Here is a 21,560-nt window from a genome sequence, read left to right as displayed (position 1 = left end):
AGTACAATCGCGGGCATAATGCATTGGTCATACACAATTGTAACAAATAAATTATCTGTGGCCCCTTCCATGTCCCATTCCACCTCGTCCTCGACCTCGCCCCTAAAATTCACTGCACGCCATCCCAACATCTGGGTTGAGGGCTCGCGTTTGTGTCTGTATCCTATAGGCAGGGGTCTGATCCATCATTATCTCATAATTGTGGCAAGTGCACTCATCGTGGCCTACCGACCTGCAGAAATTACAAAATAGTTGCTTGGGTGCTTGCATATATTTCTGCAACAAAGGAAAATTATTTGTCATGTGTTTCCCTCCTATATGATAGATCGTGCACCACATAGTGGGTGCCACACTTGGCCTTGCCTATGCCTCCAGTGTCAATGGCATTGGCCCTCCTTCTACCAAGTTGTTCACGAACACTCGACAGTGATCCTTGTCATGGCCCTGGCTTTTTCATTTTATGCACCATACTTCCTCGCACGCATCTGGCTGCGGTGCCCTATCCTGCTTCAAACTTTGCATTTCCAAACATAGATTCTGTAGTTGCGTGTGGATTTGTTGAACTCCCAACCTAGGTTCTTGTATCGAGGTCTCATGTAACCTCATTGCCATTTCCAATGCTTTGGCCTGGGTAGAAAGCTTTTGTTGTGATAGCACCATCCTCAAGTGTGGTGTTAGATACGTTACAAACCATGTGGGATGCTGTCCATCTGTCAATGTCATATTGGCTTTGTGGATCGTACTCTTCAGCCATTGATCCAGATCCCAGGGAGTCTCACCCGGGAGCATCGTGATTTCTTTAAACTCGATGATTGATTGCATTTCTAGCTTTGGCCTGCTAAATTCCCTGTTCGCGTGTTTTGGATCTCTAATATCCTTGCATTTGGGTGGCCGTTAGAGTACTCTTACCACGAACTAGAATTGGTCTGAATCTTCATTCCCTACTCCTCTGAATACTGGTAATTTGACCGCACTCGCCATACTTAACTGTGGAGGTGGTGGAGGTTGAGTGGGTGGAGATGGAGGTGATGGAGGTGAAGTGGGAGGTAGTGTGGGTGGAGGTGGTAACCACAGAATGTGATGCCTTATTAAACTGACCATGCTTCTTAGAGATACCTTAGTGATCTCTTCCTCGCTCTCTCGTGAGGGTGTAATTAAGGGACTGTTTTCCAATTCTTCACTACTCTTGTAGATCTTTCCGCTCCGCGTAGTCCCAAACATTAATGTATTTACATGACCATTTTTTCACACAATAGCATCTTAATCCAAGTATTCCAAGATTTAATATACTTACCTCACGGTCCTTTGAGAAAGCATCATTCTGCCTTGCTGTAGCTCACGGTATTGTCTACCACAAACTCAGTGATAAATCCCCCTATTATCCGGTCGAGCAAATGGTCCACAACTCACACGGTCTTATCTTCTGATGCTTCTAGTCTGCGCACTCATTCCAGAGTCCACACTATCGGTTTGTCGAGCCTACGCCTTCCCCGGCTGTCAGCTAACTTCGTAATCCACTCATACAGCTCAGAAGGAAAGGTTGCAAAGAAAATCTCATGGATCTCCGTATAAACGTAGTGCTCCAACCAATTTTCCTTAGATACTTGCGGAGTACTGTTTTCCTGTGTCACGAACTCATGAATATTCTTGTCCAACCACTCTTCAATTTCCTTCTTTGTTGGGTTCGAGTGGCACAAAATCAGACATCCCTTATGCAGATCCCAGTCCCAGCAACAAAACCATTTGTTGGCTTAGTGGGGCTTGACCCGGGTTTAAAATTGATTTACCAAGCAAATCCCGGTACTACTGACCCTTTCGACAATAGTCAATGGAGCGCGTGTTGTGTGCGGAGCATGATTGTTCAGAGGTCTTTGTTTTAGTCGGATGTATACCCAAGGAATTTTTGTACACCGCTCCACGCGGGGGGGTGTCCCCCCCGCGTGGGTCCCGGGGGGGCCTTGTAAAAGTATAGTAATTTCTAGTCAATCTGGGTCGTTCATCAGGCGGATGATCTGACGGTAGAACTTATGTTTAGTTTAGGGTTTTTTTCCCTAGAAGGCAACCCCTCTCTTTGTATGAGGGCATTGTATTTGAGGCTATGTGATAGATGTGTATTCTGTGAGCGAGAAACAGAGAGGTGAGACTGTGAGAGAAAAGAGAGGATATTACAACGGATTTGCTGTAGGTTGTGTCTCTTCATTTTGCTGGATAATAGAAAGGAAGGACTGGCTGTTCAGGGTGGACGTAGCCCAAATTGGGTGAACCACGTATATCTGTGTCTCTCTTGTTTTGTGCGTTTTCTGTGTTTATATTTCTGCAATATTTTATGTATTCCATTGCTCCGTAATATATAATTTTCTAACAACGCAAACTGAGGTATCACCTGAAGTAGTATGGGAGGGTGCTAGAACCAGGTTTCTGCACCCTCGTGATGTTTGACAGGAGGTGATTAGTACGGGGTCCAGCCTTTGCACTTATTGTGCTACGCATGTCAGCGGGCACCCGCGCCAAATGATATTGTCTTCATGCAGTTCTAGCTGCAGTGCGACCCGTTTTATTTACCCAAGTCTTCCTTAATTAGGCTCTGTTAGCTGATTACTTAGATTATTTTCATATATAAGCATTCATACAAGTATTTATCAATTTCACGCAGTAAATAAACAGAGTAAAAGTAATGCATAACATCAAAATATGGATTCAAGAATAGATGCACAAAGTAAACTTTTCTTTATTAACTTTCAATCCTAAATACAAACCTGACTCCGCCCTATGCACTCAGTTACAGGGGTCCGCGCACTCAGCTGCAGACTCTACTAGGCCTCTGCACACTTAGCTGCAGAGCCTCTTCCTACTACTATGACCCAGTACACTTCATATTCAACTCTAGCCTCGAACCATGCCTTCGCTATTCTATCTCTCCTTCCTTTTATTTACACTTAGAGCCTCGCTCTATTTATAAAATCCGACACAACTTTACGTTAAATTACAATATTTTAGGGCAGACAACCCTATGACTCATCCTAGACTTCGAACTCCGCACCTGTAATTCGTGGAGTCTTACAATATAAGTGACCAAAACTTGGGTTTTGAGTCCCAAAAACATGCTGCGGGGGATCCCATGCCCAAAAATTTAGTGTTGATTTACTTTCTCCTCTTGTGAAAAAAAGAATTCTTTGATAGTGAAAATGCAAGATTATTGTCACAAAAAATAGTTATTGCTACTTCTTTACCATGGACTAAATCTCATTGTAACACACTCCTCCCATATCCACCTAAGTAACCATGCCCTATGGGGTAAACATGAGATGATAGGATACTATAATCAAATTCAAGCTCCTATGTGACCTTAAGGAAGTGGAATCGATGGAACATCACACACAGTGATCCAACATCATTAACAGAACCCTCAGGAGACATGTCAACCACTCAGACAACTTGTCCCTAGGTCCCAATATTATTGTGGATCTCTTAGGCCATAGACACTCTCATGCTATGGGAAAGGGAGCGATCAAAAACCTAAATTCGATCTCACATGCTTGCTTGCGAGTGACCAAAGACCAAAATTGCCAGTTCTCTACCAACGACCCTGGGATTCAAACCACTTTTTTAGGCCGAGAGCCCATGCCACTGCCCAGAATGGAGTGATACCGTAGAATCAACTAAAATAAAGGGAAAGAATCATGGAAATACAATAAAATGAACAAGACCATAACTAGACCCCTACTAGCCATGAAAAACATTTTGTGAAACACATGATCAACATGTAACCTACAACTATAAACAACAGAACTAAGTGTAGGGATATCACACTTATTTGAGAATTGCTATGAACCATTTTTCCCTCATGCCAATTGCTACATTATCCTCTATTAGGTCAAAAAAGCATTAGCCTTTCATATACAAGTAAAAATATTAGTCAGAGCCATACATAGTTATTGCCATAAGATATACGTATAACCAACACAATAGGAACAAAAATACCATAAACATATTAGCCATAAAAATCCACATATTCATCAATACGTTTACACATGAAAACCAAAGGAATGAATTTCTCATTAATGAATGCAATGAATGAACCAAAGATGGGACTCTCTTAATCCAATCACCCCCATGCCATATTCCAAGCATGAATATGGGATTCATATAACACGTCAAAAACACCAATCAACATGGGTGCCACCGGATTTCTCAGCATACACCATGTGGAATTTGAGTTCCTCGTAGTCTCTTAGGATTTACCTTGCTTCCACAGTCCATTCGAGGGATCACTAGGCCCTACACCGAGACATGCTCTCCATTTTTTACTGTTCATCCCATCCCAGGACCATTAGGCACAACAGAGAGAAAAGCCACCTCTTGGATTTACAGTATATCCCACCATTCACGGGAAAGATTCCTAGGCCCATTGAGGCACACAATCTGACTTTACCGCAACCCACCATCTAGTTCAAGGGTTACTAGTCCAGTGGCTTCGTGATCCTTAGTGCATTTAAGGGACCACTCAGACCATGTGTTTGTCGATTCGGAGATCCACCCAAATCTACTTTGAATCCAATCCGTTCATGTCACATAAAATGAATGAGAGGCCCCATGTCATCAAATCTATCAGGAAATGGCAAGGCTAGGTTGAAAATATTGTGACACTTGGAAAAACTCATGCCATGGTAGCTAGGAAACACATGCAATCCCAATCATGCTAAATCTAGCAAGGAAAATACACATGCAAGTCAATACCTGCAATGAATATTGTTTAGCTTCTTGATCTTATCTTTCCCTATTTAACCTTTTCTTCCTCTTGCTTTCTTTTCCTTTTTTGGTCCAATACCAAAGTTATCCAAGAAACCCTAAGCATCCAATTGTATGAGAGAGAGAGAGGACAATGAGAGGGATCCAAAACTCAACTGAAAGAAGGTTACCAACTGATGCTCAGAAACCTTTTTATGAATGAGGCCTCTATTTTCTTCATTTTCTATTATTTTCCTTCATTTTCCTCCTCACATGAAACCTGTGAGCTTTCATATTCTTTTTCTCCTAATTTCCATTATTTTCATAAATAATTGTACCAAAAATTCCAATTTTTCCTTTCCAAAGTCGTAGCCATTGCCTTTGCGAATTTCGTTAGCCATAAACAACCAAATGAACACCCGCTAAGATGCCTTTCCCAACATTCAACTTGGAAAAAGTCTCTCATTAATCGTGGTTATTGTTTTTAACTTTTATTACATGGAATTTTCATTAGGTCTGTTACACCCTCAACATTCTTCTCATCCAAATTGTTTTGCATGCTGCTGTTGTTGCAGAGATATATTCAGCTTCTGAGGGATACAATGATACTATCGGTTGCTTCTTGGAGACCCATGAAATGGCTCTCGAACATAAATGAAAAATATATCTTGACATGCTCTTTATATTATCAACACTTCATTCCAAGTCACAGTCAGTGTAACCAACCACTCTAAATCATTTGTTGTGGTGTGCAAAATACCATACTTGTTTTTCGCAATGACATAGCTTAAAATATTTTTTTCTTCTTGGCAATGTTTCTCCTTGGGTGTCTCTATGAACCTTGACACCAGTCCTATTGCATACATTATATCCGAACTACTTGTCGTCAAATGAATCAATATGCCCACCATACTTTTGTATAATGTCAAATTGACATTGTTGTTGCAATCTTCTTTGCTCAATTTCAACTCCATGACAGTTGGAGTTGGCGCAAGATTTTTGTTCTGCTTATTAAATGTCTCCAAAATCACCGCTACATACCTTGCGTGGGAAATAAAAGTACCATTTGTTTTTTTCTTCACTTATACGCCCAAAAAATACGTTAACAACCCCAAGTCAGTGATTCAAACTCATGTTTCATGACTTCTTTGAAATCAGGAATGAGGAAATCATCATTCCCTATAAAATCAAATCACTTACATATAAAGCAATAATAAGAAGCTTACCATCACTCTTTTTGATGTAGAGAGTTGGTTCTCCATCACATTTTTGAAATCCATTGTCCATCAATTGAGTGTTTATTCTGATATACCATGCATGTAGTGCTTGCTTCAGCCCATAAAGAGCTTTCCTCAGCCTATACACATTGCCTTCTTGTCCTTCTACCTCGCAGCCAGATGGTTGTGCAACATATACTTCCTCTTTCAAAATTCCATTCAAGGACATCGATTTTACATTCATTTCATACACTTACCACTTATGTTGCGTGACAATTGACAACAATATAAGAATTGTCTTCATCCTTGCAACACACGCAAATGTCTCAACATAATTTCTTCCATTTTTCTGCTTGTATCCTTTGACAACTAGCCTTGCTTTATGGCTTTCAATATTTCATTCAATGTTTCTCTTGGTCTTATAGACCCACTTCACTCCAATAGCTTATTTTCCTTGCAGATGTTACACTAACCCCCATGTATTATTATTTTCTATTGCTTGTATTTCTTCATCCATTTCTATGATCTATTTTTCGTCTTCGACCACACCCTAAAAATGGATTGGGTCATCTACATGAAAAAGCAATGAAACTAAGGATTTCAGATTTGCATTATTATCAACATCACTTTCTCATAAATTTCACTTAAATTTATGAAATTTTGTCTTCTTATGCTTGCAGAAGATGGACTTACCATGTCACTTGATGTTGTGCTAGAGGTAAATGGCGTTTCTAGTCTATACGGTGTGCTTGGAGTAGTACTTTCTTGACTATGTGACACTGTCCTATTATTTGTTGATGGTGTCACTTAGTGACTACTTAGTTGAGGAATTACTTGTTGTGGTCAATTCCAATTTTTCTTCATGTGGTATACATGTTTCCACATTGATTGTCTTCTCGAAACTTCCATCCCATGCTTCCTCTTCTATGAACTACAAATCTCTGATGATTCTGACCTGATTTAATGGATTATAGAGCTTGTATGCTTTGGATTCATAACTATATCCAATAAATAAGCATTTCTCCCCCTTTTTGTCCAACTTCTTAGATAATCCGGGACATGTGCATAAGAAACACATCCGAACACTCTCATGTGAGTGAAACTATTCTTTCTTCCACTCCATGCCTCTTCAGGAACCATATTCTTGACACTTTTGGTTGGACACCTATTAATGATATATGATACGCAAACAAAAACTTTACCCCAGTAGTCATTTGGAAAAAAAATTTCCTTCAACATACTCCTTTCGATTTCCATAGTAGTCCTATTCATCCTTTCTGCGACACCGTTTTGCTGAGGTGTATACCTTGTTGTAAATTTCTTGTGAATTGCATGCTTCCTAAAAAAATGAGGGAAGTCATTTGGGATGTATCCACCAACTTTGTTAGTCCTCAAAAATTCAATGTAGTGTCCACCTTTTTTTCAACAAGAGCTTTGTATTGGTGGAAGCGTTCAAACACTTCACTTTTCTTCCTTAAGAAGTAGACCCATGTCTTCCTTCAAAAATAATCTATGAAAGTCGAAAAATAATACCTGCCACCAATTGATGGTGTCTGCATTGGTCCACATAAGTTTGAATGGACAATATCCAATTTTCTTTTTTCCCTTATTGAATTTAATGCTAGGAATATATCTCTATGTTCTTTGCCTAAGATGCATCGTTCACATAGTTTGGTCGATTTTTCGATGAATGGAAATCCTTTCACTGTGCCTTTCCTATTGAGAAAATTCAAACCTCCAAAATTAAGATGACCAAATCTCAAATGCCATAATCAATTTTCATCTTTGACCTTTGGACGTTTACTTGTGTGACAACTGCAACTTCTCTTTCATCGTCTTATGAATTCAGTAACATTTTTGCTTGCACACCTTCTTCCTTCAAATCTAGTTTTATCTTTAGGGGAAACATTCTATTACTTGTCATATGAAATTTTTCAATCAACTGTTTGCTTCGAGATTTATCCAAAATTGCGCACTCTTCATTATTGAAAATGACAATGTAGCCATTTTCCATGAGTTGTCCAATGCTTATGAGGTTATGATTTATACGAGGGACAAAATAAATATCTGAAATGTACTTCTTCTCCCCCTTCTTAGTTAGAATGTTGATTCTTCCTTTTCCCATGATAAAGACTTTTTTATCAATCCCTAATGTCACCTCATATTTCACAGTTTCATCTAAATTGGCTAAAAATTTCTATGTTCCCTATCATGTGGTTACCACACTGTGAATCTAGGAACCATAGGTCCTTTATTTTTCTTGCGCTACATTACAAGCCAAAAACATAATATCTTAGCTTTGATTTTCCTTTGTGAAATTTTCACTTGGTTTGCTACTTCTATCATGTTGCTTCTTTCTACATTCAAATGACCATACTTCTTACAATAATGAAATTGGACTTGAGATTTATCATTCCTCTAACTTTGCGCTTGATTCTGACTTGAGCCCTGACTCAAATTTTGACTACTACCCCTTCCACTTGAGCTTGATGGGCTACCTCTTCCACCTCTGTGTGGGTTTCTTCCTCTTCCTCTAGTATTTTATATTCCTTTACCTTTACCTTTACCAAATTGAAACTTGTGTATTGAAGTCATGCTTCAATGAGGAGTTTGTTGCTCTATTCAGTCTATGTTCATGAGAAATGAGTGATGCATGAAGTTGATCCATTGGAAATTGTGAGAGATCCTTTATGTCTTCTATGGCCACAATAGTGGCATAAAATATTGCTCGCAAACTTCTCAAAATTTTCTCAACTATTCTCCTTTCCTAATTTGGGTTCTTGAAAACCATTCTCCACCAAATCCCAAATACCTTTAGAAGAAAACAAAGCCTTCATTGTAATAGCCCAATAAATCATTTTCTACTTGTGTGAATGCATTGTATGTTGATGCATATGTTGGTTCTCGAAAATCGTTATCCACCAAATCCCAAATATCTTGAGAAGAAAACAAAGTCTTTATTATAACATCCCAATAATCATAATTTTTCGCATTAAATTGAGGTATCTGAGAATTATTAGTCAATATTATATTTGATGCTACTATTGCTATTTCTTACTGTTAAAAAAGACTTTCTCCAATGCCTTCGAAACAACTTTTAACTCCCAATAAAAACACACTATGATGCCATGTGAAACTTGAGGCATAGGATTAAAACAACAGTCGCAAAGATTAAATCACAAAGTTGAGTTTCGTAAGAAAACAAAGCTTAAAAACTACGTGAAATTTAATCACAAAATTTATTTTCAGAATAAAACAAAGATTAAAAACTATGCAAAAATTTAGGTTTGGGAGATTAAATCACACAGTTGAATTTCGCAACAAAACAGACTTAAAAAAGCCACAAAGATTTAACACAATGTTAAACAGAGTAAATGGATGGTTAAAGAAAGAAAATGGACTAAAAGAGTAAAACTTTCGATTATAATTTTGAATATATGAAACACATTCATATGGAAGAGTAGTTCATGAACACCCGACATTGATCCTTTTCATGGCCCTGTCCTTTGCATTTTATGCACCATACTTCCTCGCGCGCCTCTAGCCATGATGCCCTATCCTGCTTCAAACTTTGCATTTAGAAACACATATTTTGTAGTTTTGCATGGATTTGTTGAACTCCCAACCCAGGGTCTTGTATTGGGGTCTCGTGTAACATCATTGCCATTTCCAACGCTTCGGCATGGGTGGAAAGATTATGTTGTCATAGCGCTGTCCTCAAGTGTGGTGTCAGAGATGCTAAAAACCATGCGTGATGTTGTCCATCTATTAACGTCATATTGGCTTCACGGATTGTACACTTCAGCTGTTGATCCAGATCGCAAGGTGTCTCGCTCGAGAGCATCACAATTTCTTTAAACTGGATGATTGATTGTGTTTCTGACTTTAGCCTACTAAATTCCTTGTTCAGTGTGTTTTGGATCTCTGCTATCCCTGTGTTTGGGTGGTCATTAGAGTGCTTTATATACCATGTTAATGCGTGATCCTGCAGTACACTCACCAACGTAGCCTTCTTAATATTGTGATCCATGACCCCTTGTGCTTCCCATACTACTCTTACCACGAACCAAAATTGGTTTGAATCTTCATTCCCTACTCCTCTGAATACTGGTAGTTTGATCGCGCTCTCCATACTAAACTGTGGAGGTGGTGGAGGTGGAGTGGGTGGAGATGAAGGTGAGGGAGGTGAATTGGGTGGTGGTGTGGGTGGAGGTGGTAACTATGGAATGCACTGCCTTATCAAACTGACTGTGCTTCTCAGAGAGACCTTAGCGAGCTCTTCCTCACTCTCTCATGAGGGTGAAATTAAGGGATTGTTTTCCAATTCTTCGCTTCTCTTGTAGATCTTTCTGCTCCGCGTAGTCCCAAACAATAATCAAGGAAAATTTTAAGGATGGAAAATTTTCTTGAAGTTTCAAACATTGGCGAATCTCACTAATCCCTAATATGCAAACTATAAAATGTTTATTGATATATTTGTAAAATTATTCAAATTTATAATGATTATATATGTAGCCTCTATATAATGTTGGCGATTTTTAAGGTAAAATAATTTTATATTCTAAAATCTAGGCGAATTGTCTTTTATAAAAGTTGGAAATTGGCGAATCATTTTGTGGAAAAATCATGGAAAATTAGCCCACTGGGCGAAGATTAGCCCCTAAAATTTTCCATGACAATAATGTATTTGCATGCCCCTTTTTTCACACAATAACATCTTAATCCAAGTATTTAAAGATTTAATATACTTACCTCATGGTCCTTTGAGAAAGCATTGTTCTGCCTTGCTATAGCTCAGGGTCGTGTCTACCACAAACTCAGTGATAAATCCCCCTATTATCTAGTCAAGCCAATGGTCCATAGCTCACGCGGTATTATCTTCTTATGCTTCTAGTCTGCACACTAATTCCGGAGTCCACACTATTGGTTTGTCGAGCCTACACCTTCCTTGGCTATCAGCTAACTTTGTAATCCACTCATACGGCTCAGAATGAAAGGCTACAAAGAAAATCTCATCAATTTCCATATACATGTAGCACTCCAACCAATTTGCCTTAGATACTTGCAAAGTTTTGTTTTCCTGTGTCGCAAACTCATGAATCTTCTTGTCCAACCACTCTTCAATTTCCCTCTTTGTTGGGTTCTAGTGGAACGAAATCAGACAACCCTTATGCAGATCCCGGTCCTGGCAATGAAACCATTTGTTGGCTTAGTGGGGCCTGACCGAGGTTCAGAATTGATTTACCAAGAAAATCCCAGTACTACTGGCCCTTTTGGCAACAGTCCGTGGAGCACAGATTGAGGTCTCACCCAAAGTAGTATGGGAGGGTGCTAGAACTAGGCTTCTACACCGTGGGGATGTCTGAACCCTCAAGAGACATGTCAACAACTTAGACAACTTGTCCCTAGGTCCCACTATTTTTTTGGATCTCTTAGGCCATAAACACTCTCATGCTATGGGAAAAGGAGCAATCAACAACCTAAATTATATCTCACATGATTTCTTACGAGTGACCAGAGACCAAAATTGCCAGTTCTCCACTAGAAACTCTATGATTTAAACCACTTTTTCAAGTTGAGAGCCGATGCCACTGCCCAGAATGGAGTCATAACTTAGAATCAATTAAAATAAAGGGAAAGAATGATGGAAAGGTAATAAAATGAACAAGACATAACCAGACCCCTACTAGCCTTGAAAGGCATTTTGTGAAACGTGTGATCAACATGTAACCTACAGTTGTAAACAACAGAACTAAGTGTAGGGATATCATACTTATTTGAGAATTGCTATGGACCATTTTTTCCTCATGCCAATTGCTGCATTATCCTTTATTAGGTCAAAAAAACATTAGCCATTCATATACAAGTAAAAATATTAGTCAGATCCATACATAGTTATTGTCATAAGATATACATATAACCAACACAATAGGAACAGAAATACCATAAACATATCAGCCATGAAAATCCACATATTCATCAATACATTTACACATGAAAATCAAAGGAATGAATTTCTCATTAATGAATGCAATGAATGAACCAGAGATGGGACTCTCTTCATCCAATCACCACCATGCCATATTCCAAGAATGAATGTGGGACTCATATAACACATCAAAAACACCAATCAACGTTGGTGCCACCGGACTTCTCTGCCTACATCGTGAGGAATTTGAGTGCCTCCTAGTCTCTTAGGCTTTACCTTGCTTCCACACTCTGTTCCAGGATCAGTAAGCCCTACACTGAGACATACTCTCTAGTTTTTACCGTTCATCCCATCCTAGGACCACTAGGTGCAATAGAGAGAAAATCCACCTCTTGGATTTATTGTATATCGTGCCATTCACGGGAAAAGATTCCTAGGCCCACTAAGGCACACAATATGACTTTACCACAACCCGCCATCTAATTCAAGGGTTACTAGTCTAGTGGCTTCGTGATCCTCAGTACATTTAAGGGACCACTCAGACCATGTGTTTTTCGATTCAGAGGTCCACCCAACTCTGATTTGAATCCAATCCATTCATGCCACATAAAATGAATGAGAGAACCCATCTCATCAAATCTATCAGGAAATGGCAAGGCTAGGGTGAAAATACTATCACACCTAGAAAAACTCATGCCATGGTAGATAAGAAACACATGCAATCCCATTCATCCTAAATCTAGCAAGTAAAATATAGATGCAACTCAATATCTAATGCCAAAGTTATCTTTTCAATGTAAAATTCTTTTCCTTTTTTGGTCCAATGCCAAAGTTATCCAAGAAACCCTAAGTGTCCAATTGTATGAGAGAGAGAGAAGAAAGTGGGAGGGATCCAAAACTCAACTGAAAGAAGGTTACCAATTGATGCTCAGATTCCTTTTTATTAATGAGGCCTGTGTTTTCTTCATTTTCCATTATTTTCCTTCATTTTCCTCATCACATGCAACCTGTGACCTTTCATCTCTTTTTTCTCCTAATTTCCATTATCATAAATAATTGTGCCAAAAATGCCAATTTTCCTTTCCAAAGTCGTAGCCATTGTATTTGCGAATTTCGTTAGCCATAAACAACCAAATGACCACTCTGTTAGAAAATTATATATTATGGAGGAGTGGAAGAGATAAAATATACTAGAAATATAAACATGGAAAATGCATAAAACAAGAGAGACACAGATATACATGGTTCACCGAGTTTAGGCTACTTCCATAGAGAAACAACCAATCCTTCCTTTTATATTATCCATCAAATTGAAAAGATACAACCTACAGCAGATCTACTGTAACACACTCTTTGCTCTCAATCTCCTCTCTCTTCTTCACTCAGAATACAGATATGCATAGACGCAATACAATTCCCTCATATATTGTGAGGGTTTACCTTCTAGGGAAAGAAACGCTAAATTAAACATAACTGCTATTGTTAGATCATCCGCCTAATGAACAAACCAGATTCACTAGAAATTACTAGACATTTACAAGGCAATTTTACATCTATTTTTAGCTTTGGGGGTGCTGCCCCTGAACCTCCGCTGGGGGACTGCTGGCCCCCGAACCCCCCAACTGGGGGGGATTAGCCCCCCCGCGGACCCCTGCAGGAGGGACCAGTCCCCCCCGCACCCCGTCCCCCCATGAAGGGGTGTACAGTCTTCCTGGGGTGTACATCCGGTTGAAACCTTTGAATACAAAAGATAATCAGGCTTCACACCCAACAATCTCCCACTTGGAGACTGATTATAGCAACTCCACTACTGCTTCATTTGCTAGAAAATAGCTCCACTTTGGACCTGTCTGTTTCTCATATTGTTCATCATACTTGAAGACCAATTGAAACTGAGCAGATTCTTAGTTTCTCCATAGTTACAACTTTTGTTAACATATTTGCAGGATTCTGTCCAGTGTGTATCTTTTCTAGCTTCAATTGTCCATCTTCCAATGCTAACCGTATGAAATGGTACTTGACCTGTATATGTCTAGTGTTGGAATGAAATGCAGAGTTCTTTACAAGATGTATGGCACTCTGGCTATCACTGTATAACCTACCCAACTCCTGCTTCTTGCCGAATTCATCCAGAAACCTTTGTAACCAAATCATTTCTTTACTAGCCTCTATAGAAGAAACATACTCTCCTTCATTTGTTGAAAGTGCAACCACACTTTGGATTCTTGAAACCCAACTGACAGTTGTTCCACCTATAGTAAACAAATACCCTGTTGTGCTCCTCTTGTTATCTCTACCACCTGCCAAATTTGCATCAACATATCCCTGTAGAGCAATGTTTGAATCCACTTCACTGCCATCCAATGTTATTTTCCTGGATTGTTCATGTACCTTCTTACAACCCCCACTACATGTGCAATATCAGGCCATGTGCAAACCATTGCATACATTAAGCTTCCAACTGCTGATCCATATGGAACTTTAGACATATGAGCCATTTCCTCCTAAGTGTTAGGACACGCCTCCTTACTTAATTTGAAATGGCTAGCCAAAGGTATACTAATTGGTTTTGCAGTCTGCATATTAAACATTTTCAACACCTTTTCTATGTACTCACTTTGAGACAATGTTAATTTGTGATTCTTCCTGTCTCTAGTTATTCTCATACCCATGAAAATGTTTCTTATCAGGTGTGTCATGGAATGAGGCCTCTGAATCTATCACCCAGGCATCAATAATATTTTCTAATGAAAGAATCAAAGCATCTTGCAAAACATCACCTTTTACATTTGCTTCATGATTAGTTTCTTGCTGGACATCTCCTTATTTTCCCTTGCGAGACTTGCAGTCTTTCTTTAGGTGTCTTTTCTTCCCACATTTCCAGCACACTATCCCCGATCTAGACTTCGATCTGCCTTTTCTTGACTTACTGCGGTATCTTGGGCTCTTTCCTCTTTCCATTTTTCTTCCCCTAGTCTCTGTAGTCAAAGCATTACCTAATGTCTCATCAGAGCTTTTTCATCTCATTTCCTCGTTAAGGATTGCACCAACAACATCATCAAACTTTAAATTACTAGATCCAGAGACAAAGTAACTAACAACCATAACTAAACCATTCCAACTTTCTAGCAATGAGCACAGAAATAACAAAACCCTAACTTCATCATCAAAATTTACCCCTACAGAACTTAATTAACTTGTAATTGTATTAAAATCATTTAAATTATCTACAACACATCCACCTTCTGACATCTTCATATTAAATAAACGCTTCATAAGAAATACCTTATTTGAGGCTAAGGGTTTTTCATATAGTTTGGCCAATGCCGACATTAAACCCTATGTTGTCGTTTCCTTTGAAATATTAAATTCTACCGATGCCGCTAGGCACAACCATATTGTTCCAAGTGCCTTTCTATCCAGAATATCCCATTCTGTGTTTATCATACTCATCGACTTCTTTTTCTTTCTGCTCAATGGTAGGTACAGATCTCTTTGATATAGATAATCTTCCATCTGCATCTTCCACAGCTAGTAGTTTTGGCCATTGAATTTTTTGACCCTAAACCTACCATCTTCCACCATTGCTCCAACTCGAACCAGGAACCCTTCTCTCCTACGAGTTTATCAGCCAAATAAACCTTCGGCTCTAATACCAGTTGTTCGAAAATTATATATCATGGAGCAATGGAACACTTAAAATATTGCAGAAATATAAACACAGAAAATGCATAAAACAAGAGAGACACAGATATACGTGGTTCACCCAGTTTGGGCTACGTCCATGGAGAAACAACCAGTCCTTCCTTTTATATCATCCAGCAAACTGAAGAGATACAACCTATTGTAGATCCACTGTAACACCCTCTTTTCTTTCAATATCCTCTCTCTTCTTCACTCAGAATACAGATATGCATAGAAGCAATACAATTCCCTCATATATAGTGAGGGGTTTCCTTCTAGGGAAAAAAACCTTAAATTAAATATAACTTCTACCGTGAGATCATCTGCTTAATGAACAACAAAGATTGACTAGAAATTACTAGACTTTTAAAAGGTAATTTTACATCTATTTTTAGCTTCGTGGGTGCTGCCCTCGAACCCTCGCCAAGGGACCGCTGGCACCAGAACCCCTAGTCAGGGGGGATTAACCCCCCTGCACCCCCCCGCGTGGAGGAGTGTACAGTCTTCCTGGGGTATACATCTGGTTGAAACCTTTGAATGCACAAGATAATTAGGCTCCACACCCAACACACTCTCTAGGATGCCTTTCCCAACATTAAACTTGGAAAATGTCTCCCATCAATCGTGGTTATTGTTTTTAACTTTTGTTACATGGAATTTTCACCAGGGAAGTTACACCCTCAACATTCTTCTCATCCAAATTGTTTGGCATGCTACTGCTGTTGTAGAGACATATTTAGCTTCTACGAGATACAATGATACTATCAACTGCTTCTTCGAGACCCATGAAATCGCTCTCAAACATAAATGAAAAGCATATATTGACATGTTCTTTCTATTATCAACACTTCATTCCGAGTCACAGTTAGTGTAACCGAACACTCTAAATCATTTGTTGTGGTGTAAAAAATACCATACTCCTCTTTCGCATTGACATAGCTTAAAATCCTTTTCCCTACATGCCAATTTTTCTCCTTCGGTGTCTCTATGAACCTTGACACCAGGCCTATTGCATACATTATATCCAAACTACTTGTCGTCAAATACATAGAGATTCCCACCATACTTTTGTATAATGTCAAATTGACATTGTTGTTGAAATATTCTTTGCTCAACTTCAACCCCATGAGAGTTCGAGTTGGTGCAGGATTGTTGTTCTGCATATTAAATGTCTCCAAAATCACCACTACATACCTTGTCCAGGAAATAAAAATACCATTTGTTTTTTGCTTCACTTATATGCCCAAAAAATACATTAACAACCCTAAGTTATTCATTTCAAACACATTTTTCATGACTTCTTTGAAATCAAATGTTGGGTCCCTATAATACTAGTGATTACCCCATTAATATTGTAGTTGCATCCCTTATTAATATTGTTGTGCCCTTATTATTCGCATATTGTTATTACTGCGCCCCATAGAATCCCTCTATTGTTATTTTTGTGGCTTTATATTATTATTGCTAGCTCGGTTGGGTTATATTGTGACTCCTTAGATTCCTATATATAGAAAGGAGGTTTTGACATTTGAATCATCCAAGAATTGTTCATTTATGTAATGTAAAGGAGGTTTCCCCCTCGAAGAGGCTAAATTCTAAGGTGTTGATCTATCTTTTCTATCTTTTCCTGAGCTGGTTTCATAACATTTGGTATCAAAGCTTTGGATTCTAGGGTTTCTCTGCTCCAAACAGGTTATCGTGGAATTTTTGTTATAACTGTTTTTCTGCGACGTTTAAGAAGTAAAAAAAAAAAAAACCCATTTGAGAAGAAATCGCGCTGAATCGCGGGTCGAAATTTCAGCGCTGTTCACACTATATTTGCGGAGATATGATGTGAGGAAGTTGCTCTTCTTGCAAACTCCTGAATTTCATTCCAAACAGGTGACCTGGGGAAAATTGTCACAACTTTCTCTCTGAGCATCTGATTGAAATTTCATAAGAAGGTGTAGAAAGAGGACAGACTGTAGTTTCTTGTATGTATTTTTTAGAGACAAAGGTCGAAACAGTGATGCGTGGCACGTCGTACAAGTTCGCTCTACTGAACTAGTCTATAATCAGGTCACTGTGGGATATTTTGCATAACTCTTCCTTGGAGAATCCAATTTGGTTCCAATTGGTGGAATTAGAAAGAGGACACAGAGGGCTACTATAGGTCTCAATTTTAGAACTGGATGATCTGAAAGTATAGAGATACATCAGAGGCAATATCGATCTTCTACAAATTGAAAAAAGGTGTATAGATTTTTTTAAATTTTTGCTTAAGATTGGTTTGAAAATTTATTTTGAAGGAATTCAAAGGGCATAGTAGAGCATTATTATCAGTAATGGATGCCCCGAGGAAATAAAATGCAAACACCTAGTAAGAAACCTGGAAGCCTTAGCATGACTCATGAAGAAGAGGAAGAAATGCTACATGATATATCAAAATTACAAGAACACGTGCAACAAATGTCACGCTTACAAAAGCTAACAGAAGCTAAGATAAATGGCGTGGAATCTAAGATAAAGGGCATGGAAGCTAAGATGGACAATTTGAAGATAGATTTGCAGACAGATTTGAAGACATATCTGAAGACAGACATGGCAGATTTGAAGACAGATTTGACAAATTTTCTACAAGAAATACTTACTAATGGTGAAAAGGTTGTAAAGAAAACTCATGATGTGAACAAAAGAAATGTTAATCATGATTTCATAGACTCTAATGTGGGATTGAAGACCCACCATATTCCAAAAATCTATATGAGGAAGTTTGATGGCAAGGATCCCGCAACATGGATATTACAGATGGAGCAATTTTTTGATCTCAATAATGTGCAAAACACACAAAAGTTATGTATTGCAACTTTATATTTTGAACCAAATCAGTTTGTATGGTCTCAATGGCTTTGCTCTCATAAACAAATTATCACTTGGGCAATTTTTACAGAACAATTAACAACACATAATGGGGATACAAAAAGCAACACTTTTTTTAGTGAATTGATAAGTCTCAAACAAAAGGGTTCAATAATGGAGCACATTAAGGAGTTCCAAAAATTGAACATAAGGGTAAAAAATATTCTAGAGGAGCATATGATTGATGTGTTGATAGGGTCTTTAAAGAATAATATCCAACATGATGTTCACCTTTGGGAACCTGATTCATTAGAGAAGGCATTCAAGTTAGCAAGAAAAATGGAAAGCAAAATTATGGCAACCAGGAAGATACCACTCAAACTATAAAGATGGAAGTGTTGTTGCTCCTAGTCTTCCACAACCTATAAGGTTGACACCACAACAATTGGAAGAAAAAAGAGCAAAAGGGATTTGTTACAGTTGTGATAGCAAATACACTAAAGGTCATAAGTGTGCTCAGAAGAAATTATTCTACATAGATTGCGAAGAGGAAAAAGAAAAGTAGTAAGAAAGGTCAAAAGAAGAGGATATACTCCAGGAACAAAGCCTAGATAAAGAAGAAATGAATCTAACCATATCTTGTAATGCATTGGCTGGAATTACCACTCCTCAAACCATCAAGATAGAAGGACAAATCATGAAGAAAAAGCTAATAGTGTTGATTGATTCAGTGAGTACCCACAATTTTATTGATTGTAAGGTAGCAAAAGAATTGAATTACTTCTTATATCCAGCACCAGAGTGTCAAGTGATGGTTGCAAATGGAGGAACAATAAATTGCTGCCATAATATCAAGCTATCGATGGGATAATATGTATTGACTAGCCCAATGCTTTCCATTCCAATGGGAGGTGCTGATGTTGTACTAGGAGTCCAATGGCTACAATGCTTGGGTACAATAGCTTTCAATTTTCAAGAACTTTTCATGAAATTTTTTGTGGAAGGAAAGGAAGTTGAATTAAGGGATTGCAAGGAAACCAAGAAAGATAATAAGCTCTAACGGTATGACAAAGCTTCTAAAAAAGGAACAAAGAGGTGTAATTGCACAATTATGCTCGCTAGATGTTTCCACATTGGAATCATCTATTTCTCCATATCTCCAAAAAGTATTGAACAATCATTCCAAGGTATTTGAGACTCCCAAAGGTCTCCCACCTATTCGTGATCATGAGCATGCTATTCATTTGATTCTAGGAAGTGTTCCTCCAAACATCAGGCCGTAGAGATATCCCTATGCCCAAAAGAGTGAAATTGAACGTATGGTTGCAAAAATGCTAGAGGCTAGTATAATTCAACTGATTCAAAGTTATTTCTCTGCTCTAGTAGTATTAGTGCACAAGAAGGATGGATCATGGCACATGTGTCCAGATTATAGGGAGATCAACAAGCTCACTATTAAAGATAAGTTTCCCATTCTTGTCATTGATGAATTACTGGATGAATTGCATGGATCAATTTACTTCACCAAGTTGGATCTTCGTTCAGGAAATCATCAAATCAGAATGAGGACTGAATACATTCCAAAAACAACGTTTAGAACTCATGAGGGTCATTATGAATTTTTGGTCATGCCTTTTGGCCTTACCAATGCACCTTCAACATTTCAAGGTTTGATGAATTCCATTTTCAAACCATTCCTTAGAAAATTTGTGTTAGTATTTTTTGATGATATACTAGTATACAACAAGTCTTGGAAGGATAATGTTGAAAATGTTCATAGGGTGCTACAACTATTGGAGGAGAAACAATTATATGCAAAAAGATCCAAATGTTTCTTTGGATTACAAGAGGTGGAATATCTGGGTCATATTGTATCTCATGAAGGAGTTAAGGTAGACCCTAGCAAAATTAAAGACATTAAGTAATGGAAAATCCCCACATCCATAAAGCATCTGCGAGGATTTCTCGGGTTGACAGGGTATTATCGCAAGTTTGTTAAGAATTATGGGAGAATAGCAGCACCTCTAACAACATTATTGAAGAAAGATGCATTTTCATGGACTCCAGAAGAAACAAAGGCCTTCAAACATCTTAAAGAGGCAATGTGCCAAGCACCGGTGTTAGCTACACCAGACTTCAAAAAAACCTTTATTTTGGAATTGGTGCTATTTTAATTCAAGATGAAAGACCCATTGCTTTTAAAAGTCATCCAATCAAGAGAGCGTTTTTACACAAAGCTATTTATGAGAAGGAAATGTTGGCAATACTCAATGCACTTAAGAAATGGCGACCCTACCTAATGGGAAGATACTTCAAGGTAAAAACAGATCATGATAGCCTTAAATACTTTTTAGAACAAATATTATCCTCTGAAGAGCAAGAAAAGTGGGTCACAAAGATGTTGGGTTATGACTTTGAAATCATCTACAAAAAAGGGAAGCAAAATGTGGCGGTAGATGCACTCTCAAGAAAGGATGAGGACGTGGGAGAATTGTTGTGGGCCATTTCTTTTATCCAACTAGACAGGATAAACGAAGCAAGGGAGGAATGGAAGAATGGTGAAGAAGTGTGGGAACTTATTTGAAAGTTACAAAAAGATTGCAATACATCTGATACATTTAGCTGGAAAAATGATTCTTTATGGTACAAAGGACGCTTATGCCTCTGTAAGAATTCCCAACTAAAACAAAAGATTCTTATGGAATTGCACACTTATCCCTTTCGAGGGCACTCAAGATTTTTAAAAACTTACCACAGGTTTAAGAAGGAATTTTTTTGGGATGGCCTTAAATTGGATATTCAAAAGTTTGTGGCGGAATGTTTGGTTTTCCAACAAAATAAAGTTGAAACAATTAAGACCCTGGGTCTATTACAACCTTTCTCCATTCCAAGCCATTGTTGGGAGGAGGTTTCAATGGAATTTATCACAGGTTTACCCAAGTCTGAGGGAAAGAGTGTCATCATGGTGGTAGTTGACAGGCTTACCAAGTATGCGCACTTTTGTGCATTATCACATCCATTTAAATCCAGTACAGTATCTACTGCATTTATGGAAACAATTCAAAAGCTACATGGAAACCCAAAGATTATAGTAAGTGACAGAGATCCCCTTTTCACTGGAAATTTTTGGACAAAATTATTTTATTATCTTGGTACTCAGTTAG

Source organism: Pinus tabuliformis, chromosome 6 (assembly GCF_031772625.1).
Source record: "Pinus tabuliformis cultivar Carrire ecotype Pingquan chromosome 6, CPIR1, whole genome shotgun sequence".
Lineage (NCBI taxonomy): Eukaryota > Viridiplantae > Streptophyta > Pinopsida > Pinales > Pinaceae > Pinus > Pinus tabuliformis.
Note: the sequence above shows the minus strand (reverse complement) of the source record.